Raw genomic sequence first — 20016 nt, 5'->3', positions numbered from 1 at the left:
GCAATTGTCCACATTCGTGTGCTCTGGGGGTCTCGGCTGCTGACCTCCAGAAGGGCCTCTCCCCAGGGTCTCCACTCTTTCTCCTGACGTCAGAGTTGCTCATACATGGAAGAAAGTGGACACACTATTACTGCTTGTTGATGACTTGTTCCAGCGACTGGTCGGCACACTCAGGGCTCCCAGCCCTTGGGCGTCCTGCTGCTTCTCAGCGGGGCCAGGCGAGAGTGGCGCCCCTCCACCGTTCTGACCATGCCCTGCACACACAGGCCAAAATGAAAGGGGGGCACGTGATGCCTCAGGTCTCGGCAGCAGCCTCCTCTTTGACTTTAACAGAAAAAGAGCAGAGATTTTTAACCTACCTGGTTCCTGTGGCATAGAGTCATCCATGAGAAGGAGGTGTGGGTGCTACACCCCCAGATTTCTCAACATCATGCATTGAAATCATTAGATAGTGTGCCCTTTGATGCCAACTCTTTACCTTGTTTTTCTCCTCTAAAATCCCAATCCAAAGGTGATTACAATTGTCTTTCAAATAAATATTGCTGGGCAGAAAAAATAAATACTGAACATGATTTAATTAATGACATAAACATTCTCTGATGTATCCACTAGGGATGCATTACATAACTTTATTTTTATGTTAATTGGCTGAGTCAAACATCTATAATGCAGGGCATATTCAAGGTGCCTGGCAAAAGGTGTTGGAAAAGCTATATATGTCTGTCAGCCGGGCATTTGCTGATCTACTGTCTGTCTCCTGGGCACGGGGTTGTAGCAGGGCCTAACAGTCAGTGGGCCAAGTCTCGCTAGATTAGTGATTTTCAAAGGAAAAGATGTTTTGTAAGACAATATAAAGAGGTTATGTCATGTAAGGTAATATGAAATTAAACACACTCACACACACACACACACACACACAGTTGATCAAAACCCATCCTGCAATTAGTTCCAACATACTCACCTCAATTGAGACAACACATCATGAGTAGAGTCCGTGGGGCTTGTCCTGGATGCCATCGCAACGTGCTGAGGCCTCCGTATTCACCAGTTCAGGGTCAGTATGAATAGTGGTCGATAACACCCACAGGTGGCGTCCTGACGTGGGACCCGGGGCAGGGGTCTGATTCCCCCACGTGTTCGTGGCTCTCAAGTGGAGAGATGCCCTGCATACGCATGGGAGATGGGTTAGGAAGTAGGATGCCCATCCACACGCTTGTTACGACCTGTTAGTCCGTGATTTGTGCGCCCTACATGGTGGCACTCGCACGGTTTTCCCTTTAGCGGTAGGAAGGCAGCAGCTCAACAGCCAACAAGGGAATAGCACCCGGTCAGGGCAGTTTGGGGCCGGGGATCCAGGCCCAGCTCCCTCCTCACCTCCAGCAGGACCCGAGGCTCTGAACCCCCATGTGTGCCCGGGGTCCCTTCTCAGGCTCGGTGCCCGGGATCCAGCCCCAGCAACCTCCTCACCTCCAGCAGGGCCCGGGGCTCTGAATCCCCATGTGTGCCCGGGGTCCCTGCTCAGGCTCGGTGCCCGGGATCCAGCCCCAGCTCCCTCCTCACCTCCAGCGGGGCCCGGGGCTCCGAACCCCCAATGCAGGCCCGCTGCCGGAGGTGGGTGAGATTAAACACTCGATGATGAGAATCGGAAGCCTGCCCCTTGAGCCGCAGAGGGTGACTCCGCTCTGCTGGGATGGCCTTTCGGGAGGCCCCTGGCTTCCAAAGGGCGGCGTGATTTCTTCCTCTCCGGCCTCAAGTTAGACAAAGGAGAAGCCACCGAGTGAGGGTTTCCTGGCAGCAGGCCTGCCACTGTTTATCAGGCCCGGGCCAATCCAATTAGCCCGCCGCCTACCTCCCCACCTTATTAACCTGCTCAGCTGTGAGGAACGGCGCGGCCCCTGCCAAGATCTCATTTCTCCAGCGGCCGATAAGATCAGCCCCAGATATTCAATGGGTCCTTTCACCCCGGCTCCGGCTCCTCATCCCAGCCACCGGCGCCTCGGCCACCCGGCCCGATCCTGGTCTCCCCCCGACAGGGCAGGCGAGGGCCGGGCGTGCGGGGCCGGGGCCGGGGTGCGGCGGCTCCCCCTTATCGCCGCGCGCCCACAAAGGCCGGCGGCCGGGGTGATTAGCATTCCCCCGGTGAGCCCCGTCAGCCCTATTTCTGTCACACGCACAGATTGAGGCTTTCACTCAGGCTCGCGAATGAGTGACACATGGCCCGACCGGGAGGACAACATTGTTATTTGAGTTAAGAAATCAATTTGTATCAAATGTACACTGTAATTTATTTGTTGGCTTTGAAGGGAACCGAGCCGAGATAAATGGGGACCGGCGGCTTTCTTCCCCCCTCTGCCGAGCTGATAAAGTTCTTGTGAACCCAGATAGCTCCAGTCAGAGGCACAGTGACAAACATGTTTAAAGTTGCACAGTGATCTTTAAATCTCAAAAAGAACACCTTGTCGGACATGATAGAACATTTTTTACCTTTTCCCTCTATCTGTCAGAAAGCTGCTGTGACGGGCCGCTTTAGTATTTTTGCTGACATTTTCTTTATCAAGCACATCTGTTTGTGGTCGAAAGATGCTTATTCCTATTTTCTTCAATCTACAGCGGGCTGAGGAACTGGCGCAAGGAAGGGAGAAAATGAGACGATGGGCCCCAGCATCACACTCCAAACCCTTGGAGGTGGCTGCGTGCTTGTCCCCCACGCTGATCCCGTGTGACGCTGTGGAGCTGTGTCTGCAAACATCTTCCCCCTCTCCCTCCACTTCCTCTTCCACCTCCTCCTCCTCTCCATCCTCATCCTCACCCTCCTCCTCTTTCCTTCCCCTTGTCCTCATCCTCTTCCTCCTCCTCATCCTTCTCCCTCCTCATCCTCACCCTCCTCTTCTTTCCTTCCTCTCGTCCTCATCCTCTTCCTTCTCATTCTCGTCCTCTCCCTCATCATCCTCTCCCTCCTCATCATCATCATCCTCCTCTCCCTCCTCATTCTCCTCTTCTCCCTCCTCATCCTTCTCTCCCTCCTCAGCCTCTCCCTCCTCCTCCTCCCTTCTTTTCAAAGAACTGACATACATGGATCATGCCACACTGGCTGATTGCCTGCAACACTGATCATTTTTCCACCTGCCGTTCCCATAGTTTGGGAATCTGCTTCCTCCCATGGCCAGAAGGATAACTGTATGGTCTTGAGCTTTTCTGTCTCTGACCTTCTATCTGTCTGGTCTGTCTGTTCCCACTAAATGTTAGGCAGAAGCTCTACGGGAATTCCTTCTATTTTAAGCTGAGGCCAGCGTTGTCCTGCGATGCTGGGTCATGCACCTGATTACAGCCCCTCCTTGGGCTTGGGCCGTGGGCGCCACCGAGCCAGGCATCCACCTGTCCCCGTGAGTGGGTTCCTGAACCAGGGTTGCTTTGTTATAGAATTAATCCCCTCCCTCAGTGGGTCACCCTGGAACCAGCTGCATGTAACCAGGTGTTTGTGCCTCATGAAAATGGCAGCGTGAACATTTTCTGAGCGTGCAGATGATGACCTACGACGCCTCTTTCAGCCTCCAAGCACTCCTGGCTGCACTGATCCTCCCCCTGTGGACATCAGGAGGGCGGCCCGGGAGCAGGTCCCGGAGGACATTCAGTCCTGGGGCGCCTCCCCCAAACCCAGTCTGGGACAGTGGGGACCAGATGTGCTGTGGGGGGAGCAGAGTGAATGGAGGACCCCAACCAGAGGCAGAGCTGTCGGGCGGGTGGCTGCTGGGCCAGCTGTCCTCTGCTGCGCTTCCTCTCCCGAGGTGCCCCTCCTCACCCCCAGCTCCACCCCCACCAGCCTTCCTGTCTTGCCTCACCCAGTTCTCACCCTGAACTTGTTAACTGTAATGCACTTTCAGGGGGCCATGCCAAGATTTTCCCTTTGCCACATGAAAACATGCATCCCCAAACCCTGGAGGCTGTTTTGCATAAAAATAATCAACTTTCAAAAAGTGGCAGAACTTTCTTTCCAGAAAATACGCAGGAGACCAAGGTAAGTGGGACACCCACAGGGCCCTCAAGGAGCAGCCCCCGGGTCAGCCCCACACGCTGCCCTGGTGTTTCCGTAGCAGCCTTCCTGCGATACAACTCGCATTCCACGCCGTGTGGTCGTGGATGGTGGACTGGTGGACGAAGCAGGGGCTCTCGGATACGGGGCCAGCGCTGTAAATATCACCACAACCCATTTTAGAACATTCTGTTGGCTCGGAAAGGAGCCCTTCAACCTCACCCCACCGGCCGACCCCAGTCACCCCACCTGCGCCCTGGGCCCCGCAGACCCGCTCAGGTCACCATGGGTTTGTCCACATTGGTCATTTCCTGTAAATGTGGCCACATAGATGTTTGCTCTCTTTCCCTGAGCATCGTGTCTTCAAGGCCCATCCGTGTCGTGGCAGGTGTCAGAACGGCACCCCAGTGTGCAGTTGAAGTCTATTTCTGTGTCGGGACAGAACACTTCCTTCCTCTGCTTGTTCAGCCACTGACGGACATTTGGGTTGTTCCCACGTTTTGGGTATTATGAGCAGTGCTGCTGTGACCGTGCATGGACACGTCCTGTGTGGGTGCAGCCTGTCCTTTCTCTTGGGGTCGGCCCGAGGTGACGTTGCTGGGTCAGATGGTAGCTCTGCACTTAACTCGGGATGAGCCGCCGTACTGTTTTCCCAAACAGCTGTACCATATACTGTTTTTGTAAATGATCCAAAGTCAAGTAACTCTTTTTCAGGGAATAAAATACTAGAGGCAGCAAAGGAAAAGTGGAAGTATTGTTCTGGAAGGAACAACGAAACTGCTGAAATCACTTAGCTATGAGTCAGAAGTGACCAAGAGGAGAGAAAAAATAAGAATAGGAATTAGAAAAAAAAATCGGTGTGAGTTGAACACCTCTGTGAAGTCACATATCTGGAGTCATGTGTCTGGAGTCCAGACAAGGTCACTTGTCATTGACATCTGAATAGTTTTCCGGCATCACAAGGAAAATATGACACTGTACTCAGTACATTTAGTCGAAGAAGTCATACAAGCACATAAAATTCTATCAAACAGGATACAAAGGTACAAAGTGATTTAAGATACAAGTACTGAGCTCTTGAAAAATTCATTTGAATAGGGTACTTTCTTACCAGGTGTCAGTAAAGGAGCCCTGTGTTCCCTAAAGTCTGTTTTGTATCCGCGGCAGCCAGCTAGAAGCTTTGCAAGAAGCATCTGGCGTTCTGGTGGCATGGTGACGACCCTGGTACAGGTGACGACACAGACACAGGGTGACTTCCCCACTGAGAAGAAAGAGAGGTCTGTGCAAAGGGGAAGAGGCTTCTTGAACATGAACGGGCTGTTTCAAAATGTTGCTTTGATTATCCGAGTGCTAAAGAATAAGTGCATAAATGTTTTAATTTTAAAATATACGTTACTGGCTATTCAATTAGCTATATTGTATTTTTTTTTATTTCTGTCATGTGAGGTTGTAAATTGAACTTTCTGTCTTTTACTGAATTACTTGTAAGCATTCAAGAGGTCATGTTTATTTTCCCCTTGTATGATTGAAGGGTCATTGTTTTCAGGATACATGTATCTATAAACAGTATTAATAGTTGAAAGAGACAATCTCAGCATTTTAGATGTTAACACTATAGGGATTGCCAAATTATGGTTAGACTGAGACCTGATTTAGGTATAAATAGTTCTGTGACTAAATCAACATTAAAATCATGGACTTGAAACTAAGGGCTTGTGATCCATGCCTTCATTCTTCTGGCCAGCATGTTGTCCATTTGATGCGATGGAGTCAGATTATATGATAATTCTCTGATATGATTGATGTAAAACACACGCACACCTGGCCTAGTTCATCATAAAATGTAAAAAATTAAAGGGCTGCCACACCCACGCTCCTCTTAGGACTCAGCTCAAAAGGTGGCTGCACACATGTACATTCGAGAAGCAGAAACTCAAAACTGCCCCTGGGCCTGGATCTGGCGGATGCGGGGCAGCCAAGCCCAGCTCACCTGGTTCCTGTGGCTGACCTATGCCAGCCTGCCTCCCCCGCAAAATCCCCATTTCTCCTGTGAGAGTCACAGACCAGAGGACTTTAAGGGGCAGAGCTGCTAAGCCTTGCCCGTCCTCCCACCGAGGCCACCTTCCCCGACACCTGCTGGGACGCGCCCCCAGTGCACCTGTCTCCCCGCAGAAGCCACCTCCCAGGCCAACCACATTCTGCTCAGAGGGAAGGAACAAATGAGCAATGGAAACAAACTTTGCTGTGCTCCCTGGGGGAATAATGGCTATGCTTTTAAATGTAATTGGGAGATCAGTGGGTCTCTGAGGTACTGTCATTATTTTTCATTAATAGAAAGCCATGTTGTTATTTTTAACCTAGAAAATCTATCCAGTGCTTATTGGAGTGGCATTGGTGTCCTTTGAAACCAGACCGGGAGAGCTCACATACATCTTCAAGCACAGGTACAGCACTTCCTAATCAGGAATAATGGTGTGATAATCCTGAATTATGAAATGTGTATTTAAATACAGTTTTATTACTTTCATGTACATTACACACTGCTAAGCAAGATACCAATCTGTACTATTCGTAGGAGGTGAGTTAATGAAAAAACTACAGGATCACATAATATATTATAATTATAAAAACTCGGTAGCATATGAGAGTTAATTGCTAGGCCCAGAGCTGATATCATGAAAAGACATTCTAAGTTTGCCGATTCCTTGTTTTGAAACCGAATTGCTTTTAGCTCAATTTGCTGCATTCCAAATTAGTGCCCTGACTGTTCCCAGACATTTTTCTTGAAATATACAAATTTCAGTCAAAATCGCATACACCAGGAATATGACAAGAGGATCTCAACGAGTAGAATTCAAGTTATCATTCAAGTTTAAACAATATTTCAAAAATAGAATGTGCCACCAAGTCACTTGCTCTGATATTTGTATAGATAACATAATTGCATTGCTAATTGATTGCTAATATCAAATACAGGTTGGCAAAAGTGGAATGCGGAGAGGAAGGGATACAGAAAGTGTGCCCATTTTAAGATCCTAGAGCTGTTTCTAGTATTTGTTATTTAAAAAAAAAAAAAAAGAAAGTTAATTAACGGGTTTACACTTTATCATGCACGGTAAAGAACTGACAGGCATTATTATGATATGAAATGCTTCATTCTCCAGCAGAGTTTAATTTAGAGCTGCAACAAAGAGGAGAAAGGAGAAATAAAGCTGCTGAGATGCTGCAGCCATGTGGTTCAGGCTCAAGGCCTCGTGGAAAAGTGCTCGGAGAGGGCGATGCAAGGCCCACGGCTGCCCAGGGACTGCCCTCTCCTGAAACTGTCTCAGGCTGGACGGCCTCCCTCCGCAGGTCACACGCATGCCCTGACCACCCTGTGGAGGTGTGCAGTCCCCATGGAGGGGGCCGAGTGGGTTCTAGAGCACAGCAGGGACCCCAGTGCCCATGACATCACCAGCCAGCTTCCTGGACACAGTCAAAGCCCCGACAGTCAGCAGCCAAAGCCAGACACGTGTGTCCTGCACATTTGTGTGTGTGTGTTTTTTAAAGATTTTATTTATTCATTCATGAGAAACACACAGAGAGAGACAGGAGACAGAGACACAGGCAGAGGGAGAAGCAGGCCCCATGCAGGGAGCCCGACGTGGGACTTGATTCCGGGTCTCCAGGATCACACCCTGGGCTGAAGGCGGCACTAAACCGCTGAGCTACCTGGGCTGCCCACATTTGTGGTTTTTGTTTCCTTTTTGCACACCTGCCTGCATGTTCAGAAGATTCTCAGAAAAAGTCTTTCAGTGAGGAAAGTCACTTATCCCGAGAAGGAACAGAGAATGGGAGGTGGGGATGAGCTATCAGTAGCCCATCCAAGGTACGCAGTGTGGCTGTGGGTCTCTGACAGGACACCCCACCTGGCGAAGGGGCCCAGCGACAGTGCTGATTCTGCAGCAGGTGGTAGCCAGTGCTGCTCCAGAAGAGATTTTGCAGGGTCAAAGGAAACCACTGTTCTGAAGCACCCTTTACCCCCTGCCCTCTCCCATGGATTAATAGGATTCTCCCGTGTTATTGAGCTGCATCCACTGGCAGTCTGTCGATTCTCTTATGTGTACTGTGGTTCACATCACATTATCTTTCTCCTCAATCAGAGCATATTCCTTCAAGGCAGGAGGGCAGGCTTTACTCACAATCTCATACTCACTAGGCTTTCCTTGCCTGAGTAAGTATCAACAGACAGGAAGGAAAGAAGGAAGGAAGGAAGGAAGGAAGGAAGGAAGGAAGGAAGGAAGGAAGGAAGAAAGGAAGGAAGGAAGGAAGGAAGGAAGGAAGGAAGGATGGAAGGAAGGAGGCTGCATTTGGGGTCTCTGGGGGAACAGGGCCCTGGCATGACCCACCATGGGGAGGAGGCGAGGCAGATTGTTCACCTTCAAGAGAAGGCTGGTGCCGGGGTCCCTGGGGTCTAGTGGCCAGCATCATTGGTGTGACTCTCATAAAATCCAATAGTGGAGGGCAGTTCTGTCTCCCCAGGAGTGTGCGGGCATCTAAAACCTTGAATAAATGCTGCTTTCTGGTCCAGGTCATGAGTGGACTCTGCTGTTTAAAAGTGATTATAGTTTACAAGAACCAGCTGAGAGGTAGGATTGGACTCATCTCTGGCTCCTGGTGTCCCCATATGTCCTCACCTCAATGTTCATGCTCTCCTTCTTATTGTCAAAGCCCCAACTCTCACACAAGATCACTGGAGAGGCTGTGAATTCAATTCACTCTCACTGGTTCCCACTTTGGGCTTGGCTGTGGCGTGGTGAGGCCAGACACAGCCTGATGACGAGGGTCTGGGCCCACAGACAAAGGCCCAGGTTCTCAGGGTACAAACCCCATGCTTGGAGCTCACAAATGTCCTCCAAGCTCCTGGGACGGCCATACGCAGCCCGCACCCTTCCGACTACCCTTGTGACTGCCGCATTGCTCCTGACACAGGTTTGTCCCCTAGATCACCACACTGCAGGGACCCCAGGCAGCATGTAACCAGACCTTTCATCGCTGGAACCCACCGGTTGCTAGGTCTCATCCTCAAGAGCGTCAGGCCATAAATGCCTTCAAGCCCCCAGGGATGACCAGCCAGCACCACATTCCCTTTCTCCACGACCAGGGAGCTGCAAACTCAGCCAAATGCACCTGTGTTCACACCCCCCAGCCCATTACAGCAGAAAGGGAATTGCTTAAGCCTGGTCAGAGTGCCCACAGGGACAGCTCCACCACAGAGGAGCCTTATGCCCAGTACACCAGCCACAAGGACCCTCTGAATAGAGCCCTGGAGCCCCCATTCACACCCAAATGTTTTATCCCAGGGGTGGCATGCAAGGCTTGGGCTAGCCTGTCATGCTGAAGTAGCCAGCTCCCTCGTGTACAGTGAGGAGGTCACACTCCGGAGGCTCCCCTTTCGAGTAAGCCCAAGACCAGGGGAGGAAGGCCTGGGAAACCCTGAGACCAGCGGACACAGGCCAAGAGACCAGTGGACACAGGCCAAGAGGCCAGAGGACACAGAGCTGTCAGGTACTGAGTCCAGGGGGTACCCAAGGGCAGGGATATGGCTACACGAGAAGGAAGGAGGTTCACTTATCTGGTTGGACCCAGGTGGCCCTAACTCTTTCAAGCCACGATGCCATTAAAATCTCCCTAATCCCCCTGGAAGATAAACTTTGCCAGTTTTGGTGGGAAAACATTGAAGCTTGGAATTAGGCCTGCAGTTTGCAATTGTTCTGCATGCAATGGATCCTGCACTTTCCTGTCCACACTTCTTCCCAGATGATAAAGCAAAGCTACTGTTTTCTATCAGAATTCCCCATAAGTTCATGCCCATTGAGGGATCCTGTGTTTCTCTCCTCCACAAGTCCGTTTCCTTCTTCTGAGCTGTCTTTGTAAAAGAACCATACTGTCCTCATTATCATCTCCACAAATAGATTTTGGCTTTCCCTCTAATTTATTTATTTTTCATGCACTGGGTCTCATGGGATTGACCTCACACACATGCTCACCCTTCCTAGCAGGGCTTTGAGGCTTTTGCTGGCCAAGAGTGAACACGAGAAAGATCCTCTTAAAAATTTGTTCACATCCCTTTATGAAAGGGAAGGATGAAAGCATTGAGTGAAGTGTTGCCCGTCATTGGGAGGCCTGCAATTTCACCTGTTTTAAATCTGCAATATTTGTCACGACTCAAAAGCTGGAGATCTAATGGCTCTTCCAGGGCTTTGCTCATAAACACACCCACAGAAGCGTCTCAGGGCTCCAGCTTTCTTCTTTCATAGAGACTTTCCTCTTCACACTTAAAACAGAAATGCATTTTCTCTGAGAAAGCACTGACAGCAAGACTTGCTTTCTCAAGGCAGGAAAGTTGCTTGCCTCCAGGCTGTGAGCAGCGCGGCACATGGGGACACACGGCTTCCACAGTCCCCTGCATCTGAAAGAGGCCTGCGGCCCCCAGGAAGGGCAATGGGCGGCTCGCTCCACGGGGTGGAACCTCAAATCAGTGCTGTTAAACACAGAGCAGAGTCCTGGGCCCCCCGTGGGACACCTCACAGGTGTTTGTTAGCAAAATAGATCCTCGTGACCACTAGACTCCTGCCATCTATGTTGCCCTGCCTGGGGGGAAAGAAAAACTCAAAGAAAACCAAAAGAATGTTACGCTGTTTTGTCTTATTTAATTATCTTTTGAATCAGCATCACGGAAGATAAAATTACATTCTTTTATATTACATTGCATTAATCGCATGTCTAACACTTTTGTGAGGTGGCCTCTTCAAACACTTCGAGGAAACCACCTGCTGAGACTTGTTTTCTCTTGTTAAGCTTTGGTTGTAAGCTAGTGATGTCATTTCTCTTCAATTCGATGCTTCATATTTTGTGCCAGTGACATCGGCTCAACTGGGAACAGAGATTGCTTCCCCCTCTGATTAAGACACGATGCAAGCTTTAAACAAAACAGAGTTTAATAGTTGTCGTTCAAGCCAAAGTGTGTGGCATACAAATTTGCCCACGAAGAAATATTTATGGACCCACTGCCCTCCTGGTTGCTTTGTTTTCATCCACCCACTGTGCTTGGAGATGCAGTAAATCCACACACAGGCACGTGTAGGTGGTGGATCTAAAGGGCATGGGAAAAGACATCGTTCAGAAACTGACCACTTGGATAGTCTAGAGCATGGATTGGCAAAAAAAAAAAAAAAAAAAAGTGATGATAGGGATGACATTGTGTGTTTGTAAGAGGACAGAAGAGCCATGTAAGAAACCCTCCTGGCTGGCATGGTCTTCCCCACCCCCACCACCCTGCACTGCACCATGAGATGGAAGGGGAGCCCCTGGGTTTTGTGGCACTTTGTCACAGCAGCAAACACACTCCCATAGACTCACCTTTTTGGGCAGAGAACTGCAGCAAGCTGACTGTGGGGTGGGAATGGGCAGCCCTTTAACCCAACAGCAGCCTGTTTCCCAAGGACACATGCCGACCCGAGCTGTCCCAGGCAGTGTAGGGTTACGAGGTCAAGTCACAGCACCATGGCAGGAAGGAGGATAGAAAAGATGCACTGGCTTACATTTCATTCTATTTTACTGAAGTCCAATATATTAATAATATGTTTTTTCACATAACGCAATAGCTAATATATATATATATATATATATATATATATATATATATATATATATATATATATGAAAACTTACAGAAAGCAACATGTAGCCAAAAATTGGGGTTGATGATTCCGGGTTTTGCAAGGCCTATACAATGGACCTTCTGGATTCTCTTACCCCCTCCCCACCTGTCCCTGCCCTCAAGCATCTCCACCTTGAGGAACAGTTCCAACATTCACTCCAACCTGAACTTTCAGGTCATCATGATGATGCTTTCCTCTGTGTCCTACTTCTGCCCCATTGACGAAGCTTCTGTTGCCTGTCTCCTAGCCCGGCCCCATCTGCAGGATGAGAAATTAGAGCACTGCATCTGGATCTAGATCCTGGACTGCACACTGGGTGACCAGAGGCCCAGTAAGATGGTCTTCCGAGGTCTTAAGAGACACTTGGCCAACACTGAGAACAAGGTGTGAATGACCATGCTGTGTCCTGAGAGGCTTCTTGCAAAAATTATGTAAGTACCTGTCAAAATCTCTCGGTGTAGTTTTGAAAAATATTTTGAAATTCATAATATTTATCCAAACAAAACTTACTCCAAACTACCCAACATTCTATGGCAGGTATTTATAATTGTCTGCATTTCCTAAGGACTCTTGCTCTGGTGGGCCAAGGGATTTACCCAGACGTCTCCCACATCTCCCTCTGTTGGAGGTGAACAAAGTCGGTGAAAATCCACATGCAGTGGAATTCTGTGACCTGAGGACTCTGTTAAGTCCTTGTGTCCCAAACATCTCCAAAAGCACAGATAGTCACATCACCACATTTCTAAGTCCTGGAGTTAGTGAAGTCTCTTTTGGGCTTTCATTTGCTTTGAGCTTGGATAACCTGAGACTCTGCCATTTTCCATAGGTATTTTCCATTGTATTTATACCAGAATTCATAATAAATCAGTAAAGCAGTGACCAAAACAAAATAAATTATATCTAATTTATTTGATCAAACATGACATTTACTCTGGCCTAATGCAGGAGTGTGTTCTGCTGTTTCGTTTTTTGTTTTTATGGCTTTCCCCACATTCGCTCTTATTTTCCAAAACATCTTGTGTGGCTCAGGCTCTTAAAAAAATGCAGCAGAGCCATTTTGGTTCCAAAACTGTCAAACCTCAGCATCAACAATTTGTTGAGAAATAGCCTAGGCCTGTCCCGTGTGGGGCTGCAGCGTTGAAAGGAGCAAGTGCAATGATGGAGGAAGAACCTTCTCAGTGCTCAAGGCAGCCTGTGGTGTGTGTGGGGGGGGGTTGGGGGGGGTGGGGCTGTGGCCTGTTCCTGCCAGTTCCGGGTGCTTTGCAGAGAGAACCCCACCCTACGCCTCCCAAGCTGGCATCATTCAGGTACCCAGCGCCAGGCCTGCCCACCATACAGAGCCAGGCCCAGACCTGCTTCTGGCCAGGACAGACCAGCTCTACCCCTGGGAGCACTGTGGGGCTCAGTGGGGCTCCGATGTCCTTCTCCAGGGGCCTCCACCAGGGACCTGCCAATAGAGCCAGTGCCAAGCACCACACATTCAGAAAGAAGGCGGTTCACCAGCCCCTGTCAGTGCAGAACCATCGAGACACACTGCTTTTTACTTGGAAATAGTGATCACACTCAACACAACCTACATACAGCAGTGCGGAGTGAAATGAGCACACAAGGGGAAAGACCTCCCCACCTTTCTGGCAGGGGCAAGGCAAGGACGGAGGCCCAACACAAACTCCAGGTGCAGTTGCAAAGTCACCCACTGGAAAAGGGATAAGTGGATTAGGGTCCGACTTTGCAGCTCGTCTGACAGTGAAGAGTTAATTTGATCAGTGGAACGTCAAAATGACAAGAAACAACTCACCTTTACATGTGTCCTTGCTGTCACCAAGTTCAGGTCTTGCCGGTTCTCTTCCTGGCAACAGGAATATCATCTCTCTGTTGAAGGTAAAGTTGTAAGATTTTTTTATCAACATTTTGAATTCTGAATCTTACAACCAGAATTGAGATACCAAAGAAGAAAATCTATTAAATATTTCTTAGAAATGACATTCGGTTTCTGGAAATGGGATATTTCTCCCACTACCTAGGTGAACAATACATGCTCAGCTAAGCAACCAAATATAAATTATGACACATTACGAAACCCACAAATATGAAACAAATCAATATACAGAAGTTCAATTATTTAATCAAACATGTCTTGTCTATTTTTTTTTTTTTTTAAGAAGAAAGCTGGAACCGCTCTTTGATCTGATAGAAGCCTTGGCCACACTCTGGATTGAGAATGTAGAGGAGAACGTGGGGAGAGGCTCCACTGGAAGAAAGCCCTGGCAGGTTCATCCCCATCAGTTCCTCCAGGGCCAGAGCTCCTCATCAGGCTCTGTCACTTGGATCTGTTTCCTGTTGCTGCCGTAATAAATCACCATAAACTGGTGACTTAACGGAAACTTGTTCGCCCCCAGTTCTGGAGACCAGAGCCCAAATTCAAGGTGTCAGCTGGGTTGTGCTCCCTCCAAACACCCAGGGTAATCCTTGCTGTCTCTCCTGGGGGCTCCAGGTGCTCCTGGGCTATGGCCACATTACTCCCTGTCCGCCTCCTTCCTTGCATGGCTGTCCCCTGCTCCCAACTTCTCTGTGTGTCTCTTCCAGGACATTTGTCACTGGACCCACTCAGACCATCCAGGGTGAGCTCCATAACTCAAGAACTTTAAATTAATCCTGTGTTCAAAGACTCCTTATCCAAATAAGGTCAATTTATAGGTACCAGGGATTAGGACATGAACATTTTGGGAGCCACCATTTGGTCCCCTAAGCTGGGCAAACCACCTTTCTCACTTCACTGTCTTACATCTTTCTCTGCTAAGCTCTCTGCACAGAGAATATCTCTGCAGGGGAAACATCTGCTAAAGTACCGACTGAGCCTGGGAATTCCTGACTGGGGTCAAGTTCACGTAGAATAGGGCACCCATTAGCCCCGCGCTGATGAGCGCCGAGCCAGCCTCTGCCCACGACCCTCCTGAGCGGAAGCCCAAGGCACAGGGCGGCTCCTGGGCCTCGGTTCCTCCTCAACTTGATGAGCCCTTTGCTCCCACATGGTTTTGTTCAATGACAGGGTGGCCTCTGCTGCTGCTGTCAGAGATCACCCCAAGCCATCCTCCCGCTGACAGGTGGACCAGGACGTGCTGGGGAAGAGCCCTACTGCATGTTGTCTTTCAGCCTCCACGACAAGTGTGACGCAGGGCATCAGCCCCTCCTCAGACTTGTTGTATCAGAAGCACATGCAGATGAAAGTTTACAACACGTCAGTTACGCGGTCTACATCCCCCTGCCCCCCAGGGCTGCTCAGCCCAAGACTCGTAGGATGAGAAGGTGTTTGGTCTGTGACTGAGCTTTGCCTTGGCCCCTGAGGGCTTTCCTCTGCCCTAAGTATAGGTAAAAGTCACATTAAGTTGGTGGTGGCTCTTTAATAATTCATCCAACTTAAAATCCAGCTTTGCTGGGCAGCCTGGGTGGCTCAGCATTTTAATGCCACCTTCAACTCAGGGCGTGATCCTGGAGACCCAGGATCGAGTCCCACATCAGGCTCCCTGCATGGAGCCTGCTTCTCCCTCTGCCTGTGTCTCTGACTCTCTCTCTCTCTCTGTGTGTGTGTGTCTTTCATGAATAAATAAATAATTAAAATCTTTAAAAAAAATCCAGCTTTGCTGAGATATTTGTGGGGCCACAGAAGTCTTCCAGAAGCCTCATAAACATGGAAGCTCCAATGGTTCCATGAAGGGTCTACTAGTTCATACGGGCAACCCACCTATCTGGACCTGGGCAGCTGCTGACGTTCTCATGGACCAGTACATGATCACAGACCATGAAAACGCCTTTCTGAAGAATGCACCCCCAAAGAGTGACAAACATCCCAAGGCACAAGGTTGCAAAGTCGCCAGTGGTGGGGAAGGCGAGTGGCAGCGTGGACCTTCGCTCAGTTTCTGAAAGTTTGGGCTGCTGCTTGCTACTTCATAATAGAAACATTTTCATCAAGTTTACTATGTTAAAGATCTAGCACAAAGTGGCCTTTTTGCAAGAGCAACAACATTCTACCTGTGTTTATATGAGCATTTATTTTCCATAGGTAATTTGTGCTTAAATAGAATTTCATGCAGCTTTTAGTTTTTTCTTTATTAGACCTCTACCGCTTGGTCCCTTCCTAGCTATTCCATATTACTTATGTTTCTAGTTCAGTAGTTTCTCTGAGATTCCAGATATGCCCTACAGAAGGAATAATAAAACTAAGTAAAATTTTATTACCAGGGAAAATGCCCATGGCTGTAAAAGTCTTTTTATAGTGGTAATGTTTGGTTTTAATATTTAATAAGCATAAACCACCATAAAGAAACATAACATTATGTTCAATCCCTTGAAGGATGGTGAGATTTGAAATTGTACAGGTGAAGTCTTATCTGATGTAACTAAAAAGGCTTTGGATGTACTTCAAACTTAGATCTAGAATCCAGATGTCGCTGAGCTCTAGGGAAACCCAGCTCTTAATAACACGTTCATCAACCACACGTTCTACAGAAACGGAAAGTCAAGGATTTGCACGTATGTGGCAGTGACTCACTTTCCTAACATCTGAGGATGAAGTCAGAAAGTGATTTGTTGATAAAATAAATCTAAACCACAGGTAAACGGCTTATGTGCCTCTAAACTGAATCAGAATAAATGATTATATTTTTAAAAATTGAGTAACTGCTCCTGAAGTTCTTTGGAGAATACTAAATAGGTGATGATGGGTTTGATGCTATTGTTTTTAAACAATAAATGCCATTCCCATGATTATGCTGTGGGGCCTAATTCCAATCTCTAGGTTTTTGAAAATGGTGAAAAATCCAGTCTTGAACTAGTCAGAAAAAAAGGTCAAAGGTTACTTATTTCTACTTTGAAACCATTTCCTTTTCTTGACTTTTACAGCTGTCAAATGACATAGATTTATAGCAATCAATTTCAACACCTCCAGGGTTCAAGTGTTTGTTGATTTTTTTATTTCTTTTGGTCATGATTTGTGCGGGTCTCCAGCTCCAATGGAAAACACTAACTAGTCTCACAAATGCCAGGGCTGATGGTTGGGGGAGTGGAACCACTTTGAAATTAAGAAAAAAAAAATCCATGTATCAACTGAAATGAAACTAATTTTGGGATAGCTGAAAAATACAGAAAAGGTAGCTTTGTCGCTAGAACACCAAACAAGAAGAAAGTCTTGCTCACTGGTTAAATTGGATCACTCAGTGAAGAACGGGTGAGATTCTTATGCTTGTTTCAAATTATGTGGGCAAAATATGAATAATATATTATCTTATTAAATTTGTTATCTATATCAGTCCATCCCATTAAAAAACACAATTGCATAACCATGGGAATCGAGGCATATTTTTTGCTGTCGTTCATCAGACTGAAGCATACGTACATGCTGATCAATACGTGGAAAGTCCTCCAGGAAAGTTACCAGGAGGTGTGTCTAAGGCAGAGTTGTGGTGAAGGATGTACACTGCCTTTCCCAGGACCTAAAGCCACTGAGGTTTTGAGATCAGAAGTGGTTCGATTGATTGCAATGTCCAGTGTCCACATAAGTTGATTACCAGGAACTACTATATATACATCTAATAGGACAACCATAGAGGTTAATCACATCTAAATAAAATCTTGGGTGGCACCTGGGTGGCTCAGTGTTTGAGTGTCTGCCTTTGACTCAGGTCATGATCCCAGGGTCCTGGGATGGAGTCCCACATCAGGCTTCCTACTCATGGGGAGCCTGCTTCTCCCTCTGCCCTTCCCCCAACTTGTGCTCTTTCTCTCTCAAATAAATTAATTAAATCATAAAAAAAATAGTAACCTTGAACGAATATGGTATTAGTCCTGGAACTATAACTGTTTCCTTAGGAAATAGACAAAATGTTCTAACCATGGTCAGTCCAGGTGACACCATCCCATATGAGGTCAGCTAAATAGACCAGGTGAGACTCTCGGAAAAAAGGAAAGCCAGGACCAGCAGTGCGGAGGCACCAGCCGTGGCTGGTGTGTGTGCAGGTGTGCTAACTGGAATGCTGATTATCCCAGCAAAACAAGAGTGTGGTGAGGCCCCCTCCAACCTGCGTTATGCCCTCATCACACCTATACTTCTGATAACACGCCAAATTCTGTCCTTTAGATCCTGGCCTTAAGGGTGCTTAATGTTTTGGAAGTTTTATGAAATTATTTTATTCCAGACATATTTGATTGCCATAATTTCAACTCACCCCTATGGATGTTGAATTGACTGGGAAATTTATGTACTATTTGATGTTTAGTAGCATAAGCAACATTAAGCTAATTTAATTGTTTTAACTGGGTAATGAAATAGTCCATAAAAAGGATTATGGTTCCATATAAAGGCATTACTTTGCATCTCAAGCTGTATTTTTCTTGCAGTTTCCTAGGCTTTATTTAAGGCAGTTACTATCAAACTTTAGTGCGATAAGAGGGACCCAAGATATCTGTTAAAATGTCAGTTCCTTCTCCTGAGCATCTGATTCAAAAAATAAGGCCCAGACTTTGGATTTGTAACACATTCCCAAATGATTTTGATACAGGTACTCCATGGACAGCACTTAGAGAAATATTGTTTTAAACCATACATTTTATCATTTAAAATTTTTCACAAGGAAAGAGCAATAGCATCCATTTGTGTTGACACTAGTAAAGATTATTCAAAATCATTTGAGAATCACCATTGGCATTATTTGGCCGTCCTACAGTAATAGTGGTCAGCACATGGTCTGCAGACCCATTCACTTGTCATTGGGTCCTAATATCATCTCTTACGGGCTAAACAGCCTCCAACCATTTTCTTTTTTTAAAGATTTTATTTATTTATTCATGAGAGACACAGAGAGAGAGAGAGAGAGGCAGAGACACAGGCAGAGGGGGAAACAGGCTCCATGCAGGGAGCCCGACGTGGGAATCGATCCCGGGAGTCCAGGATCACGCCCTGGGCCAAAGGCAGGCTCTAAACCACTGGACCACCCAGGTGTCCCATCAATTTTCGATATAGCAATTTAAGTGTGCCTACCCATGCACACTGGGCATAACGAGAGAAGCCATGCCATCACATCAGATAATGAGCATTGAACAAGCTGTCTGTGTATATAAGATATTTAGCATCGCACAGAGTACAAGGTTAAAAAGCATTAGTTACTGTTGTTATTATTATTCACCGTCAATTACTATATTAACAAGTTCAGTAGCTGGTAAAGTATCTTATTTGATGAGGTAAATTATCCAGGAAAATAGCATTATTGCCACAATCTAAGCTGATGAAATTTAATGAAAATAAGAACTAATGATCTTATGTTTGGTCTTAAATTTGCCCACATGGCTTAGTGAAAAGAGCACTGTGTTCTACCGTGAGTTACAAATTTATGGTTATTTTTGCAAGTATTTTCATTAGTGCCATCTTCAGCAAAATATTTTCATCAGTAAAGCAAGGAAAAGAACACATTTGCCCCAGAATTGTTGAGAGCTTCACTAATGCAATGTTTCTGAATGCAGCTGGAAAAGTCAGGGACATGCTAATGTTAAGGGATGTCATATCTCAACATGAATCTCACCACATTGAAGATGCCATGGCTGAGCTTTCTTTATATCCCCAATGATTTAACTTTGCTGCTGTTGTCACAGGGATTTAATTCTTGCCCTGGACAGAAGAAAACCACAATTTGCTAGTTTTAGATGTGAATATAAATATACCTGCTCTTTGAGGTTTTGGATAAGCTCCCATGAAACATCAAACAGTAATCTGAAGCTAGAAATTACAAGACAGATTGGGCAAGAACCATCATTGAAAGATTGAGCCTTTGGGAACCAGCTGGTCAAAAGGCTTGAGATTAAGGTTCAAACAGTGCTTAACCCTTGTGTCATAGGCCACCAAGTCAATTTAGTCATAAACATGCTTGTGTGATTCTCAGTTAATGTCCCAGATGGATGATAACAAAAGAACATCTGTGCATCTATACATTTGTTTATATCTAGATAGCTAGACAGGTAGATGGATGGATGGATGGATGGATGGATGGATGGATGGAAAGATGGAGTAGATAGATGGATAGATAGAAGGATTGATAGATGGAGTGGATGGATAGATGGATGGATAGATAGACAGATAGTCTGAAGTGCTAGTTAAACAGTGACTTCTGAGAAGTCTCACATTTTTTTTCCTGAACATAATAAATGTTGCAGATGTTAACTATTGTCAAACCAATCTGAATTTTTAATTGTTATTCCTATTCTGCATGTAGAGAAGCTAATTATTATGATATTATA

Source organism: Vulpes vulpes, chromosome 3, assembly GCF_048418805.1.
Source record: "Vulpes vulpes isolate BD-2025 chromosome 3, VulVul3, whole genome shotgun sequence".
In the NCBI taxonomy this organism is placed as follows: domain Eukaryota; kingdom Metazoa; phylum Chordata; class Mammalia; order Carnivora; family Canidae; genus Vulpes; species Vulpes vulpes.
Note: the sequence above shows the minus strand (reverse complement) of the source record.